This window comes from Ambystoma mexicanum, chromosome 10 (genome assembly GCF_040938575.1).
Source record: "Ambystoma mexicanum isolate Mex_15411 chromosome 10, UKY_AmexF1_1, whole genome shotgun sequence".
NCBI lineage: Eukaryota > Metazoa > Chordata > Amphibia > Caudata > Ambystomatidae > Ambystoma > Ambystoma mexicanum.
In genome coordinates, this window is record NC_090932.1 from 1112492240 (window position 1) to 1112510114 (window position 17875).

The 17875-nt window shown below is 47.9% G+C and overlaps 1 protein-coding gene across 1 annotated transcript in view; it reads right to left on the reverse strand.

The window, feature by feature from the left end:
* LOC138492039 (poly(ADP-ribose) glycohydrolase-like) overlaps positions 1-17875 on the reverse strand; it is a 1720160-nt gene that overhangs the window by 1146464 nt on the left and 555821 nt on the right. The window lies entirely within an intron of this gene.

Here is a 17875-nt window from a genome sequence, read left to right on the forward strand (position 1 = left end):
TCCCATCAAACGCAGGATTCGACTCTGCATCGTCCACTGACGGCCCACGGCAGAGGCCCTGAAAAAATCATGAAGAAATTCACCCCTTGTGTCCCACGATAGATGCCATCACCAAGCAAGGCTGCTTTTGTGATGGTACGCCAGAACAAAAGTAAAAGGCAAAGTGATACCACCTTTGTCATGATGGTCACCAACCTCTACAACACCATACCTACGCAACATTGTTTACAGAAGGACCACTTCATGTTTCGAAAACTGCTGAAAATAGGTTACTTTTCTATGTTAATGCTATGGATATTTGTATCGCGCACCGTCACCACCGCAGTGGTCCCCAGGCGCTGTGGCGGATCTGAAACGGAGGGTGTGTTGAAAAAGAAAGAAGAAATTGGGAGTGGGGGGCTAGGTTAGTAGGGTGTAGTGGAAATAGGAAGCGAGAGTTGATTTCCTGTTGGCAGCTTCAGTTCGATTTGCACCTTTCGCTGAGTTCGAGTGCGGTTTTCGGGTCAGTGCGACATTGCATGTGCTGTTGTGAGGAGTTATGTTTTAATAGTCTGTTGTTGCAATGTGGTGAAGTGCATGCAGAATGCTGTGCAGAGATGTGGTTGTGCGACTTTCTTTATGGGTAGAGTATGTGGAAAGTTGAGGTTTTAGTTTTTGGGTTAGCAGGTTTTCCTTACCTCTTTGTCTTTGCGTTTCTGTGCTTAACATCTATGATAATCCTGTGTGTAAGGTATTGGAAGTAAGTCCGTTTGGTTGGCGTGTATGTTGAGGAGTGGCAGTTTTCCTCTGTGTTGCTCTAGTGGTATGTCTACCTGGCTGGAGTAGGCGCGTTACCTGCCCAGGGTTGGCGATGATTGGGATAGGAGGGTTCTGGCCACTCCCTGCCCATCACTTGGGGGTCCTTACCTACCAGAGTTTCCTCTGTGGACTAGCTGTGTGTGGACCAGGGTTGCTGGTGTTTCCTCCCCCTCCCCCGCCCTTCGGTTAAGGGAGATTAAGTTAGGGTCCTGTGTTACTCCTTAAGGTTCTTGTTTCCCGTTGGGTGCATGCTTCCTAGTCATTTCCTTCAGGTTCTGGAGCCAAGAGCCAGGTTTCGAGTATTTTCCTGAATTCCAAATGATCCCTTGTGTTGTGTATGTTTTTTCTGTAGGTCATTCCAGGTTATTGCTAGCAGGTGTGAGAAACTTGATCTTCCAAATGTTCTTTTATTGTATGGTATTGATACTAAGCGAATGTCGTTGCTTTATCTGAGTGGTCTTGTCAGATGGTAGACATTTATTTTCTCTTTTAGGAACTCTGCTCCTTGGCCGTGGATTGTTCTGTGTGTTCTGCACATTGTTTTAACTTTATTTGCTGTTTTATTGGTATCCAGTGTAGCATTTTCAGCGCTGGGGAAAGATGTTCTCTTCGAGCAGGAGTCTGGCTGCAGAGTTCGGGATGCACTGAAGTTTCTTCCATAGCCGTTCTGGCCTTCGTAGGTATAGGCTGTTGGCGTAGTCTACTCTGGACATGAGTGTGATGATGGCGAGTGTTCTGTGGGTAAAATAAAGGAATGGTAGGATCCTTTATACAACTTGTAGGAAGAAGAAACATTTCTTGATTACGGCGTTTACTTGTGGTTAAAGTGTTAGTTTGTTGTCCATCAAGATTCCCAGGTTTTTTACTATCGTTGATGGAGTCGGTGCTTTTCCAAGTTCGGTCGGGCATGGGATGTAACGATTGCTGTCTCCGCTTTTGGATATGATCATTATTTCTGTTTTGCCTGGGTTGAGTTTGAGGCTGTTAGTGTTCATCCAGCCGTAGAGTTCTTTTAATCAGTCTTCCAGTGTTGGGTTTCCTTCCTGTGCATTTTGTAGATGATCCGTGTCTCATTAGCATAGTTGTAGCATGTGAAGCCATATTTTTGTAAGGAGCCTGATTAGCGGCACCGAGTATATGTTGAAAAGCAATGGGGATAAGGAGGATTCTTTTGATACTCCCCAGGCGGATTCTCTTGGGGTTGATTTGAAAGGTTTGATCCATACAGTTCCTGTTCTGTTTGCTAGGAAGGATTGTATCCATAGTAGGGCTAGGTCAGTGATTCCCATTTCTTTCAAATCTCCAGATTAGGATGTCATGGATGACTGTCATATGCTGCAGAGGGATCCAGAATTATTAGAGTTGTGCTTTTGTCCGAGTCTGCATTAGCATTTAGATCGTCCCAGATTGAGGGCAGTGCCGTTTCCGTTCCTCTCATTGGTCTGAAGCCTGCTTGTGCTTGAACAAGTAGTAGGTGTTCTTCTATGGATTCTTGTGTTATTCTCTAGACGTATGTTTGGATCAGTTTCGCTGGGTATGGGATGCTTGAGATGGGTCTCTATTTGGAGAGGTCCTCCACATTGCCTGATGTGTCCTTAAGGAGCGGCTTGATGTATGCCGATTTGAAAGATCTCGTACTTTCCCTGTTGAAAGTGATTGGTTGAAAAGGTTTCTGTATTATTCCACGGCTGTTCCTTGTGTGAGGACTGATTTGTGTATATCTGGGGGGCATGGGTTAACACTAATGTTAATGCATTGGACAACATCCTAAAAATGTCACTGCCCATAATAGCCCAAGTGCCACCACATATCGGCACTAAGCCTTATTAATCTATCCACCGCCAAGTAGGAAATACTGCAGATAACTAATGAGCATTAATAGCGTTTTGCACTGCTTATTGTATGGTCAATGCACACCCTCATTCGCCTCCAATTAAAACAATGATCCCCATGTTTCAACAAGCATGAAAAATCTGCTGCTCAGCATGTGGAATAAGAATAACACTCCAAGCTGGGCTTCCAACAAACAGGTCACACTTGAATAACCTAACACCTTAATCATATTTCATTGTTTGTTTGTTTATTCATTTGTAGTGCGCGCCAGACCCGGAGGTATCATTAATATTAAAATGTTGGACGCTCATGATAAAAAAATTGAAAGTTACAAATACCCAGAAATTACTATTTATCTGGGCCTGCAACAACACAATGCAACTATTGACAGAAACCATAAGTTAAAGTAGAGGAACTCACTGAATCTCTATGGTTCCAAGGAATATACTACTCAAACACGGAACTGAACATCAACTCCAACCTTTTGTAGAGGAGGAGCCAAGTACCCCCACTGCAACTGCCCCACCTCAATTACCTGAAAATGGGAACCAAAGTATGTGACATATACAGAACAGCTAAATCAGCAAAGAGCATAGCGTGGGCTCTGTGCAGTACCCATATGAATACGAATACCTAAGAGAATTTGGGAGGTAAAGTATCCATTGAGAAAACCATACCTACATAAAAGACAATATGATGGCCATTTGAATGACATTCCTGAAGAAGCAAAGATGACTGATGAAGGTGAATGGTGACGTCACACAAAACCGAATTGACACCCATATAAAAGATAAACAGACCAGAGAATGCATACAATCTGCAAGACATCGAGGAAACACCATGGATAAGTGACATCTTGGGATCAAGGTGAAGAAACATATGCCACAGACCTGCTAAAGATACTTAGTATAAACGTGTAGAGATGCTACAGAAACGCAAGCAGCAAAGCAGTCATGAAGCTAATCACATGCTTTTAACAGATCTATCGCGGCACGCGCCAATATATACATATATAGATACATCTGGACAAATACAAGATGGGTGGTTCCACTACGTATTATAAGCAGTACTGGACAAAGCAAGAAGGCATTAATTTTCAGTGTGTCACAGTTAATAAAGTAATTGGATATTCAAGATGAATCTCAGCTAAAGGAGTTCACTGAGCCAGGAAAGCCAAGGTCTTATCAAACTGGAATTGGCTGACATTGGATACAATTCGTGTGAAAGAACAGAAGCTCCTGTTCAGAAAGGTCAAGCAAAACAAAAGACGTCAGAGGTCTATTGGAGAATAAAATCAAATACATGAAAAGGTCGATTTCATGGTGTCCAGTCACATGGTAGAAGGAAGTTGGACGATCGAGGTGGTCACACCTACGCACGAAGGCTGGCTGTGCCCACACTCCCTAAAATTCCCAGAGCACAGTACAAACTCAAGGCTATTCTTCAAAGCACTAATTGACACTGGACCATTGAGGTGATGATGGATGGATACAGTTATTGGTGGGAAGCTAGTATTGAGATGAGCTTATCCGCACCTGGTTGTTCAGTCTGCCTGCTGCTAGACATAGGTGGAAAAGTACTGAGGGGGTTAGATGCCAACCAATCGTAGAGGACAGTGTAATTAAGGGTCCTATCGTTTGTGCAGCCAATGGGACGTCGAGTATTTAGTGACGTTTATCGTGGCCATTTTGAGGGAAGGGCTTAGATGCCCCACCTGTTAATTAGCCTACCACCTTCCTCCACTGCTCTATACAGATATAGAGCTCTTACTTAGACGTGCACTTAGAACCAATCACACCCTCCGTTAGGTTTCTGTAGTTTGCCACGTAGGATGACGTTGGTAATAACGCAGGTCAAAACGTCAATGATGACTAATTTTGGGTATAAGAGCCCAGTTTGTTATAAAGTAGGCAGAGTCAGAGGATCGAGAGATTGCTGATGTTTGTTGTACTCCCTGTTTTAGAGACTTGTTAATAAAACAGACTCAATTTGCCAAACTATTTGAGTCGCCTTGATTATTGATTGGAAAAAAATGTCCTTTCATCGCAAATGTTTGGAGGAGAACGCATCCGGAGGCTTTAATGTGCTGAAAAAATCCTTGAAAGAACAACCGAACATTGTGTTAGAAGAATGGCAATAATCCTGTCAAGCAATGCTAACAACTCTCAACGAAACAGGTGGATTTGTTAAACAATCCAGACAAAACAACAAAAAAAATGTACACAATGGATTGGATAGAAACTCAAGAGCATAACGAGAAATACAAGAATTACAAAGAATTCTGGGCTTAGCCAAGAAAACTGAACTTGCTACCAGGGTATTTGTCACCGTTTCCAAACTGGTATTTCAGGTCACTTCTAATGAGATATAGACTCAATGTATTGCCGATCTGAGAAATATTGCAAAGAAGAAACATTTTGAGTAGAAACATAGGGTGCAGACTATGTGAACTCCTGGGCGAGAAAGAATCTTTAAAACACCTAACCCTTTGCTGTCGGGGCCTAAGGCAGGAACGCGAAAACTGTCTAGAGGATATCTTCAGAACTTACCCAACTAGAAGCACGGACAATTGGTGGAGAACACTGATTGAAGAAGGGAATACTAAAATCAACATAGCCCTCGTAAAGCTGGTAATTACAATGCTCAAGAAACTAGAGGTCTCGGACGAAGAGGGAACGAGGAAGAGGTAACAGAGCATTGGACGACTGCTTTTTTAGAAGTTAGCACAAGACTCCAACGAGACCTGGATTTGACAAAACTGTGGTAATTGGTGGAAGGGTTAAAGGTTTTCGAAGTGTAAATCAAATGACCTTGAATAATAAAAAAATAAAAATAATAATTGATGTATGAATAAAATCTGCATCCCGATCCATCTCCAGGGTGTAGCTACTCATTTTAAAGGGCTGTCTGGGAAAACCCAGCTCACTTTTCTATAGCACCTTCATGCTAACTGTTAGGTTAGATTTTAATTTTTATGCTAAATCTCCCTCACCTGTGAGACCCCCCCAACACTTTCTATTGGACTTGAGGATTATTTTTCTAATGTTCCTAAGTGAGTGGGAATCTTTTTTTCCCCATTCACTCTTTCTTTAACTCTTTTTACGAGTGTCCTCTTTATGACTCTCCATACTTCAAATTTGGTATAAAACTTTCCTATACCTTTTTAGGTATCTGCATTTTTCTATTGCAGCACACAGCATTTTCTGTGCAGTGTTGCTGGGGTTCTCCTTGGGCTCCCCTTTTATTTTCTCTTAGGTTCTATGTGTGAACTACTGTTCTGAAAGGTAGGACACATTTTATCCTTTCTACAATCCTGATTATGAGATAAGCACACCACCTTAAGTGGAGTGCTGAGGAGATGCATAGTATCCCCTTTCTATCCCCACTGTTGCTGTAACTTTTCTGTTACAGTTACTTACCTTGAAGAACCCATGTTCTCAAGGGTAGAGAGATATTTGTATCCTCTCTATATTTTATATTGCGAGTACAACACACCCCACTGTATGTGTAGTGCAGGGGGTTATTCTGTATCCCATTTCTCACTGCTCCTCCATTTCTGTTACAGTGGTAAGCTTACAATTATGGCTGGTGGCAGTGGACGTGTTCTACCGACTTTTGTGTGATTTTTACTCGCAGGCTGTCAAACCAGGCGCGGTAATACACAGAATGGTCTCCGTTCATCTAGAATAGTGGCTTCTCTCTTTTTTCACCATTGTTTGTGTGCTTGTCCTTTCTTGGTCTTTCTACTGCCGCTCTGGGAGGGAGACGTCCTGGTTTGATTTTTGTCTTCGGCGGGAACACTTTGGGTAGCCCGCCGCGGTTGGAAATATGGAGGAGTCTGAAACTCTGCAGCCCTTTGTCTTCTGGCATGTCTGCCTGGAACCAGTCCTAACTGGGAGCACCGCCACCCCGAAAGTTTGAATTTAGCATGTGTGCTGATTAGCTCGGTACCTTGATAAATGGCCTGGATCTGGAGCTGAATCCAATGAGGAAGAAGAGAAAACCGATGTAGCAGAAATGCCTACTGTGTAACCGCTGTCTGTGCTGCCCCTTCTTCCATGCGATGAAGGAGTCTAAAGACGACTCCGAGCCTTAGGCTGGTGGGACCAATCAGTCTTATGAGGACCTGCTTTTCGAGCCATCCCACAATGAGCTGTGACCTTCCTGGCCTAAAAACTGCCAATACCCTGGGACCTCAAGGCTGAACGCTGTGGAAAGTCTTCTCATGACCCGTTACGCTCACCTGCTCTCTCCGGAGGCGTTGGGGCACGGACGCAGGAGTTAGAACACCCCCTTCAGGTCTCCCCCCCTGCGGACAAGCTGTGGGCGGCGACAATTGGTGGCACTGCTCCTACGTGGATATGAGAAAACGTGAGTGCGCTGATCGGTTACTGTTGTACCTCTGAAACCCTTCTACCCAAGGTGCGATTTCTGTGGGCATGCATTGGCCCATAAGGCTCACCTGGTAATTATAGATGATGAGCTCTCTGTCCTGCGACTTGTTGCAGGGGCGCTTGTTGATGGGATCTAGTTCCATCACTGATCCCTGGTAAGTAATAGTCCAGTCCAGCTGCGACTATGCTTCTCCTGATTGGTGGTAAGTGTCTCTCAATGTCTCTTTTCCCCTTTCTGATTTCTGTCTTGGTATTATTGCTCTCAATATTGTTGTTAATTCCTGAATAACGTTTTCTCTTCTGTTTTCTTCCCAATAGATGGAAATGCGGCCCAAAAGCAGCTGTGGAGGTGCAGAACGCGGCCGGGAGGAAGATAGATGAAACCGCAATGTCCGACAACAGGTGAGTGATGGTTTAAGGGAAAGCGCGAGGTTCGGTGGTAGCACAACCTTTAACTTAATGTCTGTTAAGTGTCTAACCTTGCCTTTCATTTTTGGTTGCCAGTTATAGGGTCGAAAACAAAAGGATCGAAAGCCTTTTGATAGTTTTGTTTTTGGGGGGTGGGGGGGTTCCCCCCACAACCTCCCCGTTTTCTTTATTAAAAACTTTTTTTTACCAACCCCAATAAATAAATAAATAAAACAAAATTCAACCCTTTTTTTTCGATCCTTTGACCGTCGATCAAAAGGTCATTCGATCCTTTATTTTCAATCCTTTGACTGGACACCGTCTGCAAGCTCTTCTTCACTGCTGAGGTACTGTGTGGCTGAGGGTAAAACTTACCTAAGGTTTTACGTTGCTCCTGTGTGGCTAGGGTGCTGATTCTTGTGGGTGAGAGTTCACCTATACTGTGCGCCCAGGCCTAACGGTGGAACGCATATAGGGAGCCTTCCACGAAGTCCCTGAACACTTTCTCCTAACTCTAAAATCTTTACTTGTTGGATGAGAAATCCTCTGGAACTCTGACTTTCCTGCATCTGTGCCTTATCTTGACCTTCCTACTATTGGCCACTGGACCTTGTGATGACTCCTGCAGAGTCATCACTGATCCCCAGCCTAAGGTCTCTGCCCATTTGGCCAGCAGAAGGCAGTCGCTACCTGATCCGCCCCCAGGGGTTGCATTATGTGAGTGGATCACATGGGAGGAGATACCTGTTCAGGAGAAGTGATGACTCCCTTAGGAGAGACGTGGTATTCTTCTGTTTATGAAGTTGAAGATCCTACAATCCCCAAATGCCTTAGGTCATGCTGTCACTAAACAAGTCCCTCCCATCCCTCGCATGTGAAAACCCAAAGAACATTATATGAAAATCCAACCAAACAGAATAAGCTTTACACTTTACATGGGTCACATTTGACATCCCTTGATTCAAATGGTTCTGTCCTGGGTAAGAGCCGTGAACACGAGATCACTGCGCATAAAACTATTTTGTACTTTTTTACATAGACTGTGTGTCTTTTTTCTTACTTCAGGTATCCCATCTGTTTAGCCAATAGGACTAGATGTGATATCCACTGCAGCATTTATTGCAACAATTTTGGGTTAAGAAAGGGTAGGTTACGGAATAATATGTACCATACCCGGTTTCTCAAAATACAAACCCATGGCACAGCAACACTCCTCATTCTATGATTTATATATAATATTCACATAACATCTTCTGTTTCTGACAAAATCAAGTACAACAAACAACAGAAATAATATGGCCTGTGAAGGTTCAAGAACCATATAGACTTCAACTCCCACAACACCTATGGTAATGGGATGAGGAAGAGGAGTCAAGATGGAACAGGAACAACCTTAAGCTAAAGACGCTGATTAGTTTTTTAAAGGCTCATTGGCTGTGCGGGAGATTTTAAAATGGTGCATCTTGTCATGAGTGGAGTGGAAGGAGGAGGTTGCAGTCTGGACGCAGGAGAAGGAGTGGGAAGCTACAGAGGACACGGAGTGTGAGATAAACTCTGAGGCACAGTCACAGAGGCGAGTCGTGCTGAAGGAGGAAGACGCTTACGGGCACCCACCTGAAGGTGTTGCATACCGGAAGAGAAAGACTCCGGTGAAAGTCAGCAGCTGCAGGATCTGACAAGACATGGTCCTGCAGAACGGCAAAGGTTCCATTGGCAGAGGAGTGAGAGTCCAAAACAGGAACCAGGAGGGACTCTGTGCAACTGGAGAAATCGACCTGGTGACGGTTCATTGTTGTAGTTGCACGTTAAACAATTGAGTCAACCAAAAGGAGTTGGGGGCCCTGGGACGTGTTGCAAATTTGAAGAATACTTGGGAGGACATTTTAATATCAATTACAAAGGAAGGGCAAAAAGGGTGCAATTCTCCTCAGATGAGATGTCAGTTTGGGGAAACCTGAAACCCACATTGACATAAGCAAAGAAACAGTCAAATATTGTACAATTCTCCTCATATGATATGTCTGTGTAGAGAAACCTGGAATAAATATTGCCACAAGCAGAGACACACTGAAGAAGAAAGAAAAGGGCAAACATTCTAAAATTCCCCTAACAAGAAAAGTCAGTTTGGGTACAAGCATTGCCCATGCCAAAAGGGCACTGAGAGGGAAGTTGACAGACAGCTCTTTAACAAACCTTATGTGGAACTCCAATAAGAGGGGGTAGAACAAGTAATACCTAGAGTCAACTAAGTGTAACTTGTAAGGAAGTATAACTGGGTTGAGCTTTAAAGGAAATTGAATAGTGGTGTGAAGTAGAAACCATTCCTGGCAGGCGAGTACACCAGGAAAGAAACAATTAAGTAAAGGAGAACACTTTGTCATTATAAAAAGTGTTGTGGAAAGAAAACATTTGCCTTATCAGCCTAAGAAACGGATAACTGATTGATTATCATGCACCTGTACACAAGTGTAAGGCACAACCAGGCAAGGGAGGGGAACAAGGAAAAGACAAGACAAACAATCTTACTAGGCCTAGTGTCATTTAGATCTTGCAAGTGCCCAACAGGAAGTGCAGGGGAGAGGGTACAGGGGGGGGGGGGAGTGGAACCAGAGCATCAGGGCACTGAGTTAAGTGCAAGGAAGGCAGGGGCTAGAGGGAGCAACCCAGCCTATTAGTTTAAAAAAGCCAGGCAGGAAGTACAGGGGGGACCGGTGAGGGGGGGCTGGTGCATTGCAAGACTCGGAGGACACCAAGCAGCCAGTGAGCAGACGGATGAAGGAGCAAGGGTAGGTTAGCAGGGGAGAGGAAGCGGGAAAGAGGAGGAGTAAAGGAAGGTTTTGAGGAGCTTCCAGAACTTAAGGAGATCCGGTTCAAGGTTGAGAAAGGCAGGGAGGCCATTCTAGAGGCAGGTACCTGCAGAGGAGAGGGATCTACCCCCATTCTCTGCTTGATGAAGCAACTGACCTGCAAAAAATTAGAGGTAGGCAAGCAGAGGGCTCTACAAGGAAGGTATTTACAAAGAGATAGTGAGGGACACAGACCCAGAAAGCCTTGTGGACGATGCAGAGAGTCTTGAACTTGATCCTTGCAGCCACATGTAGCCAGTGGAGGGAATTCAGGGCCGGATAGATGAGGTCCCTGGGCTTGAGCCCAAGGATAAGTCTTGCGCCCCTATTCGGAATGAGTTCAAGAGGGCGAAGGGTAGAGTTAGGCAGATTGAGAAAGAGGCTGTTGCAATGATATGATATTTTATTTATATTGCGCACAATCACAAGTGTTTCAGGGCGCGACAAGGCAAGGGAGGGGTACAAGGGAGGTCAAAACAACAATCTTACTAGGCCCAGTGACATTGAGAACGAGCAGGTGCAGGGGAATAGTCCAGCCTAGAGAGAAGCTGAGCTCTGGAGACAGTGAGCTTCTGGGCGAAGGTGAGAAAATGGAGAATCTCTCTGAGGAGGTGCAGCTGGAAATTGGCCTTCTTGGCAAGGTCTGTGATGTGGGGAGAGAGTAGAGTTGAAGAGAACCCCAATGGTTTTTGCCTCAGAAGAGGGTGAGTGCCCAAGGGAGCGGCCAGAGTGAGGGAGGAAATGTGGGCGCAGGGGGTCCCAATGAGAAGGATCTCAATCTTACTGGCATAAAGACAGAGATCGTTAGAGGCGCACCATGCCTGAATAGCGGATAGACAGGGATGAACGAGGAGGAGGAGGAAGAGGCCGAGGGTAGCCTGAAAGAGCTGCGTGTCATCTACATAAAAATGAAAGTTAGAGATTGGGAGGCCGAAAGGGGCCAGGATAGGCATGGAAGAGGCAAGGTGGGAGGATAGAGTCCTGTTAGTGTACACAAAGAGACATTTTCTTTGCCATTCTGACAAAAGTATTCTATGAAGGAAACCCTTGTATTAACATCTTGAGAAAAGTATTCTAGGGAAAATACTTTTGTTACATCCTCTTAACTAATCGTTTTGCCACCTTGAGAAGAATATTTCATTAAAGAAACAGTTACTTGGTTCTTGAACAAGTGTTCTATGGAAGAGACATTTGCTTTGCCAATTTGAGGGACGTGTTGGATGAATGAAACATTTTCTTTTCCATTGAATTGAAAAGAATATTGTTGGAAAAAACCCTTTCAAAAGTCTTCCTGGATTAATTCAGCAGAAGGGAGTCAGACCCTGGACACAAGGATTACTTTGTTGAAGTTATAATTTTGAACTATTGCACATTTTTGTATAACTGGAAACAGACACATTTACCTCGCACATTTTGGTTGTATATGTTAGTGTGAGGGTCAGATGTATTTGGACACAAGGTCAATTTTCTTTAGCTTTAGTTTGATGGTCAGGAACATTCTTGTTAGGATAGGGATAGATAGGTCTTCAAACCATCCTGTTTATGTTTCAATATGTTTAACATGGCAAATGTTGACAAAATCACAACTTTGTGCCAGTCTCTCATTTCTGACGCTGCACAACCACCAGTGTCCCCCTTCTGCCTCTGAGAATACTCATGCCCTAGAATAGAGAAGGACTGCTGAAGTATAAGGTCTCTGTCTAAAAACTAGAACAAGTGTTGCAAAGTACTTACTTGCTATGTGTTAGTGCTGTAATTGATTATGGGGGTAATTCATAGAATTCAGCGCAAAAGTGGCGCACGCGGCTGGCGCAGTGTGCGCATGCGACAGTCTGCGCCAGCCGCGTGTGCCAAAATCCATTTCCGCGTACAGCATTTTCATAGATTTTAACATCCATTACCAGCCGTGGCGCAGAGTGGCGCAGCAAACCTGCAGCAGTGCCAGTTACGCCCCCAACCCCTCCCTGTGCGCCATGTACAGCGCACAAATCCCATACATGGCGCACAGGGCCCCAACCACAAAAACACCTGTAAAACTCCCCACGCACCCCTCCGAATACACATACCCCGCTGCGCGGGGAGTTTCACACGCGACTGGCCCAGTGCGAGTGCGGTACGTGTATTAATGGGGTGTGCGTGAAGTTTCACACGCGATTGGCCCTGTGCGAGCAGGGTTCGTGTATTTCGGGGGTGCGCAGGAAGTTCCACACGCGATTGGCCCTGTGCGAGCAGGGGACATGTATTTCGGGGGTACGCGGGAAGTTTCACACGCGATTGGCCCTGTGTGAGCGGGGTATGTGTTTTTCGGGGGTGCGCGGGAAGTTCCACAAGTGATTGGCCCTGTGTGAGCAGGGTACGTGTATTTCGGGGGTACGAAGGAAGTGTCACACGCGATTGGCCCTGTGCGAGCGGGGTACGTGTATTACTGGGAGTTCCACACGCGATTGGGCCTGTGCGAGCGGGGTACGTGGATTTCGGGGGTGCGCGGGAAGATTCACATGCGATTTTGCTGTCAGAACGGGGTACGTGTATCCAGTGGGGTGCGCGGGGAGTCCCACACGTGAATTGGCAGTGTGGGTCCTCCCAGGTGTGCCCTCTACCCCCTCCATGGCACATGCAGACAACCCACACCACAGGGGACTACCCTGCACCCCTGGTCATGTCCTGCAGGCAGCCCATCCACCATGGGCATGCCCCCCAGCCAGCCCACATGTCACCTTCCACTAGTGATCACCAACTCATGTCCCCCAGCACCCCCACCCCACAGCAGTGAGGGGCACCTGCCAGCAGGCCCCGACTCATGTCCCCTAGCGCCCCCACACCCCAGCAGTGAGGGGCACCTGCCAGCAGCCCCCGACTCATGTCCCCCAGCACCCACACCCACCCAGCAGTGAGGGGCACCTGCCAGCGGGCCCCGACTCATGTCCCAACAAACAACATGTCCTAACAAAACAGACCCATGTCCCTAAAGCCAACCCTAATCCCCCTTGCCCCCCAATCCAAGCATGCAACCATCCACAGAACCCACTCCCAAATTACCCATGCCATGATAGTCGAATTGAACCACCATGTCCATGCAGGAATGCACAACGTAGCCACACAGTGGCAACACGTGACTGAGGAAATGTTCAATGAGACATGCACAAAACCAATTACAGAACACAACACCAATTCAGAAGTAATAAAAAATGTATTAAAAACATAAAGAACTGACTTGGAGGAATAGTAAAATGAAAATCAATGTACAATGACCGATGAAGAAAAAAAATATTGTAAATCCAATGAAGTTAAAAAAAAGAAAAATCATGTAGAATAAAAAAGTGGTCCATTGCCAATGTCCATAATAAAAACATAATCCAAATAAAAAATAACCATTGATCCATGGGAATATAGAAAAAGAAAGTATGTACAAGTCTGCAACTATATACAATGTAAGTCCAAATGGTCCATGATCCACAAACAAAAGGAAACCTACAAAAAAGTCCTATGAGGAAAAAACGATATACACACTAAGTGGAGAAATGTCCATTAACTCCAAATTAAAAGAAAAACAAAGGAAACCTAACACTATCTAACTATTAACAATGGCGGCGGGCAAGTCCTGCTGCTCACTCTGTGATGTCCCGGGCCAGGGCATCATAGAACTCCATGTCGATGTCCCGGAGGCGGGCCTCTGCCCTGGCCCCGAGGTCTCGCAGGGATGCACTCATGGCCTGTTCCAACTCCCTGCGAGTTGCCTCGAGGCACTCTGCCCGCCTCAACGCCCGACGCATGGAGAAATCCACCCTGACCATGGTGAGCCGCACCTCTTCCGCCCGCCGCCGCTCCGCATCTATGCGCTGGCCCAACCACAGCCACACAGAAGACACTCCCCTTCCAGGGTTCTGCTGCCCTCTGGCCGATGCCTGCCCCTCTGATGTCGATGGCCCGAGCCATCATTGCTCCCACCTGGAGCCTGCTGCTGTTGCTGCTGTCCATGTGCCCTGTCCGATGCCTGCACATCCTCCATCTGATGGTCTCCAGTTGTTGGGGTGTCCACCCCTGTTGGACCGCCGACTCCCGACTGTGGCAGGGATGGGATCTCCACCAAGCTGGCTGTGTTGGTCAGGCCAGGTCCACAGGGGGCCCTGGTGGAATCTGGGCGGGAAGACGGCAGGGAGAACGACTGGCGCATAGTCTCCACAGAGGAGGAGAGGTCCGCCAGAGTGCGTGACACATGTAGGTACCCACCGACCAGGGCCCCTCCCAACAGTGCCACGTCACGACGCTGCTCTTCATGATGGCGTGCTTGCTCCGCCCAGGAAGCACGCACGTCATCACGAATGTCACGCGTGCGCAATGCGACACCAACCAGGACGGAGCCCATACGGTCGTGGGACCCCTCATCAGCAGGTAGTGGAGAGGCAGATTATGTGGCACTCCCCCCTACCTGCGGACTGGCCTGGGTCGGGGCATCCCTACTGGTACATGGTGGTGCAGTCACAGGGTCAAGGACAGCGACATGCACAGGCCCCTCCACGGTGACCTGTGGTGCCTCCTGACCCTGGCCCCTGGACTGCAACACTTGCACCAGTGGTGCTACCCCCACCAGGCCTCATGTGCGGCTCAGTAGCGGGCTCCTCCTCTGTGGAGACCACCAACCCTGTGGGGGCTCACCCGCCCTTCCGCTACAGCCGGAGTGGCAGATGCGGCACCAGCCCCCTCGCTCCCGGATGATGGCAATTCCTGGGAGGGTGGCTGGGCCTTGCGTCGCCGCCCGGTGGAGGCATCCCCGCCGCTTGGCTCCACAGTGCCGTCTCCGCCCTCTTCTTCACTTGACGCTGCGTAGAGGGAGACACAGAACACAAGCATCAGGGTACAGTACAATATTCCCCTAGACAGGAAGCAATAACACATTAGTGGCACTGTCAAATGTCATTTCCATCATGTCCCTCCACAACACATGGGTGAATGCACGCAACACACATGCAGAAACAGTCCCGGCGCCTCCAATCAACATCAGCATCCATGTACAAGGGCCTCTGTTAACCAAAATGTTGTCTTCAAACTTACATGCATCATGGCTCACACTGATCCCATGCACACACATCACCGGAGGGTCATGCATCATGGCTTGTACACCACAGACACAGTGGATAGAGACAGTGGATACAACGGTGACGGCACTGCATGAGTGAATCTACACATCATCACAGACATGCGTCATGCATCCATGGCGTTTCAAAGTCACACACACACTTCTCAGACACGCACACATATGCACCATACATGTACATGACAGCCGCACCCATCCCTAACAACCTTTTCCATGTCCAAGAACAGAGGCTGGCATGCTTTCATGTGTGCATTTGCATTCAGCTCCCCATGTTGCATTGGAACACATGCACCATCCATGTGGTTCACACATTACTGGTCTCACATGCATGATCATGATGTCCCTGCACACACACAAACATACATGGCCTATGTCACACATAAAGGCAAGTATCAGACTACCAGCACACTGCACCATGCCCTGTCTCACACAGCAATGCTTGGCCGCTTACCGCTCAACTCCAGACGGGTCTGCCTCTGAAGGATCTGGGCGTGGAGTTCTGGGGCTACGTGATCCAGGACCCTCATCTGGATGTTGCTCATGCTGCAAGTCCTCCCAGCGCTTCTTGACATGCTTGATGTCGCGAGTTGCCACCCCCTCCGCGTTGATGGCAACCACTGCGTCCTCCCAGATCCTCGACCGTCCTTCCTTGTTGGCGCGTGATGTTCCGAAGAGGGCATCATAATGCCCCAGGACATGCTCCACCAGGACACCAACTTCCTTCTCACTGAAGCTGGTGGCCCTCTGCCTCTCTGACTGGGGGTCACCAGTGGTCTCAGATGGTGTTTTCCCCGACATGGCGACCCCCGAGGCAGGTGTGGGTGGGCAACTGGGTACTGGGGCTGGGCTGTGGAGTGATGGTATCCCAGTTGGGGGTCTTCTGTTCCAGCTTGGGTGGACGCAGCAACTGGACCCCTGCAGATGGCTGACATGCAGGCACCAAATAGCAGGGCACGTGGGCGGCAGGCAGGCAGCAGCAGATGGCTGGTGGGAGTGTGCTCGGGGCTCTTGGGGGGCAGGAAAATGGCCTTTTGGAAGGGAGCATGGTCTTCTGTGTGTTTTCGCGTGGCCAGCTTGATACGGAGTGATTTGGCCCGTGAAAAAATTACACGTCAGCGTGTAATTCGAGGAAAGGCCCTTAGCACGTAAGCGCGTCAGTGACGTTACGCACGCAGGCGTTGCCCACAACATGGGTGCATAGTGAATCAGCACGTGAGAAAACTGCACATCACCGTGCTATTGGAGGAAAGGGCCTTAGCGCATAAGCGACGTTTCAAGTGTGGGCTGGCTTAAAAGGTACAAGTATCACGCTATTTCCTTGTACGTGCTTTTTGTGGAGAGCGAGCGGGTGTATCTTGTACTTCTTGTCGGTTCACACGTGATTACTTCACAATGTTTCCAGTTCGTACTCCCTGTTTCCTCAGACTGCGTTCTTTTCTTCTTTCGGCGGGGGTGTTGCCAACGTGCACACGTGCCTCTTTTTCACTTTCTTTTTCAAGGCAGACGGTGAGTCGTGCACGTATTTTCCAACTGTGGTTGCCCCTGTGTGTCGCGTACCATTCAGAGGTCATTGTAGGTTGCGTTTAACACGCGTACGCTTATTTTTGTGTTTCTGGGTGCCACAGCGTAGTGCAGGTTTATTTTTCCAGGCACATGGTCTACCAGGGGTTGCGTGCATGTGTGCTTTTGTTTTTGGGGTGCCTGTGCGTTGCGTGACCCGTCATCTTCCCCCAGGGGTCACATACAGCCTTGCTAGAGCACTAGGGTATGAATTCCATCTAGTATCCTACCCCTTTCACCCCAATTGCCCAGGACAATTGTTTACTGCAACTCCCATACGCACAACAACATCAGTGCCATGGTTGGGAGACGACCAAGCAGTAAGGGAGGCAAAGGTGGCCGACCTCCAAAAGGTGGGCTGGGCGCGGTAGGGGACGTGGCCAGGATTTGCAGGGTGCCCCAAGAGCCCCGTGTGTGGTGGACCAATCGGGGACACCCATGCCCACCCCCCAATGGTTATGGGAAACATAGCTGACACCATCCCAGCTCAGCCCATGTTGGACCGGCCCATTTTGGCACCTGAACCGGCACAGGATGACTCCCAGGCTGACTTCCAGGTCAGCAAGTCTAAGCCACGTGTGGCGGTGAAAGTTGCTGTCACCAGGCCACGTGGATCTGGGGTAGCAATGTCATCTGCTGCCCCAAGTAGCCAGGGTGGGGAGGCTGCAGGGGCAGCTGCAGCTCAAACCACCCCTCCTCCGAGTCTCCCAGCCGGGACAGTGTCGGTCCAGGTCCATCAAACCGACGTTGGCCCTGCCAACATCACCCTACAACCAATGCCTTTACCAGGACCTATGGTCATTGTGCCTTTACAGGCTTCTGTTACCCAGTCCACCTGCGCTTCTGCCCCTACTGACCAGAGCGGTGTAAGCCACACAGGATCCGCACCACCTTACAAGAAGCAGAAGGGTGCTCTGGAACTACAGGCTGAGACCCCAGAC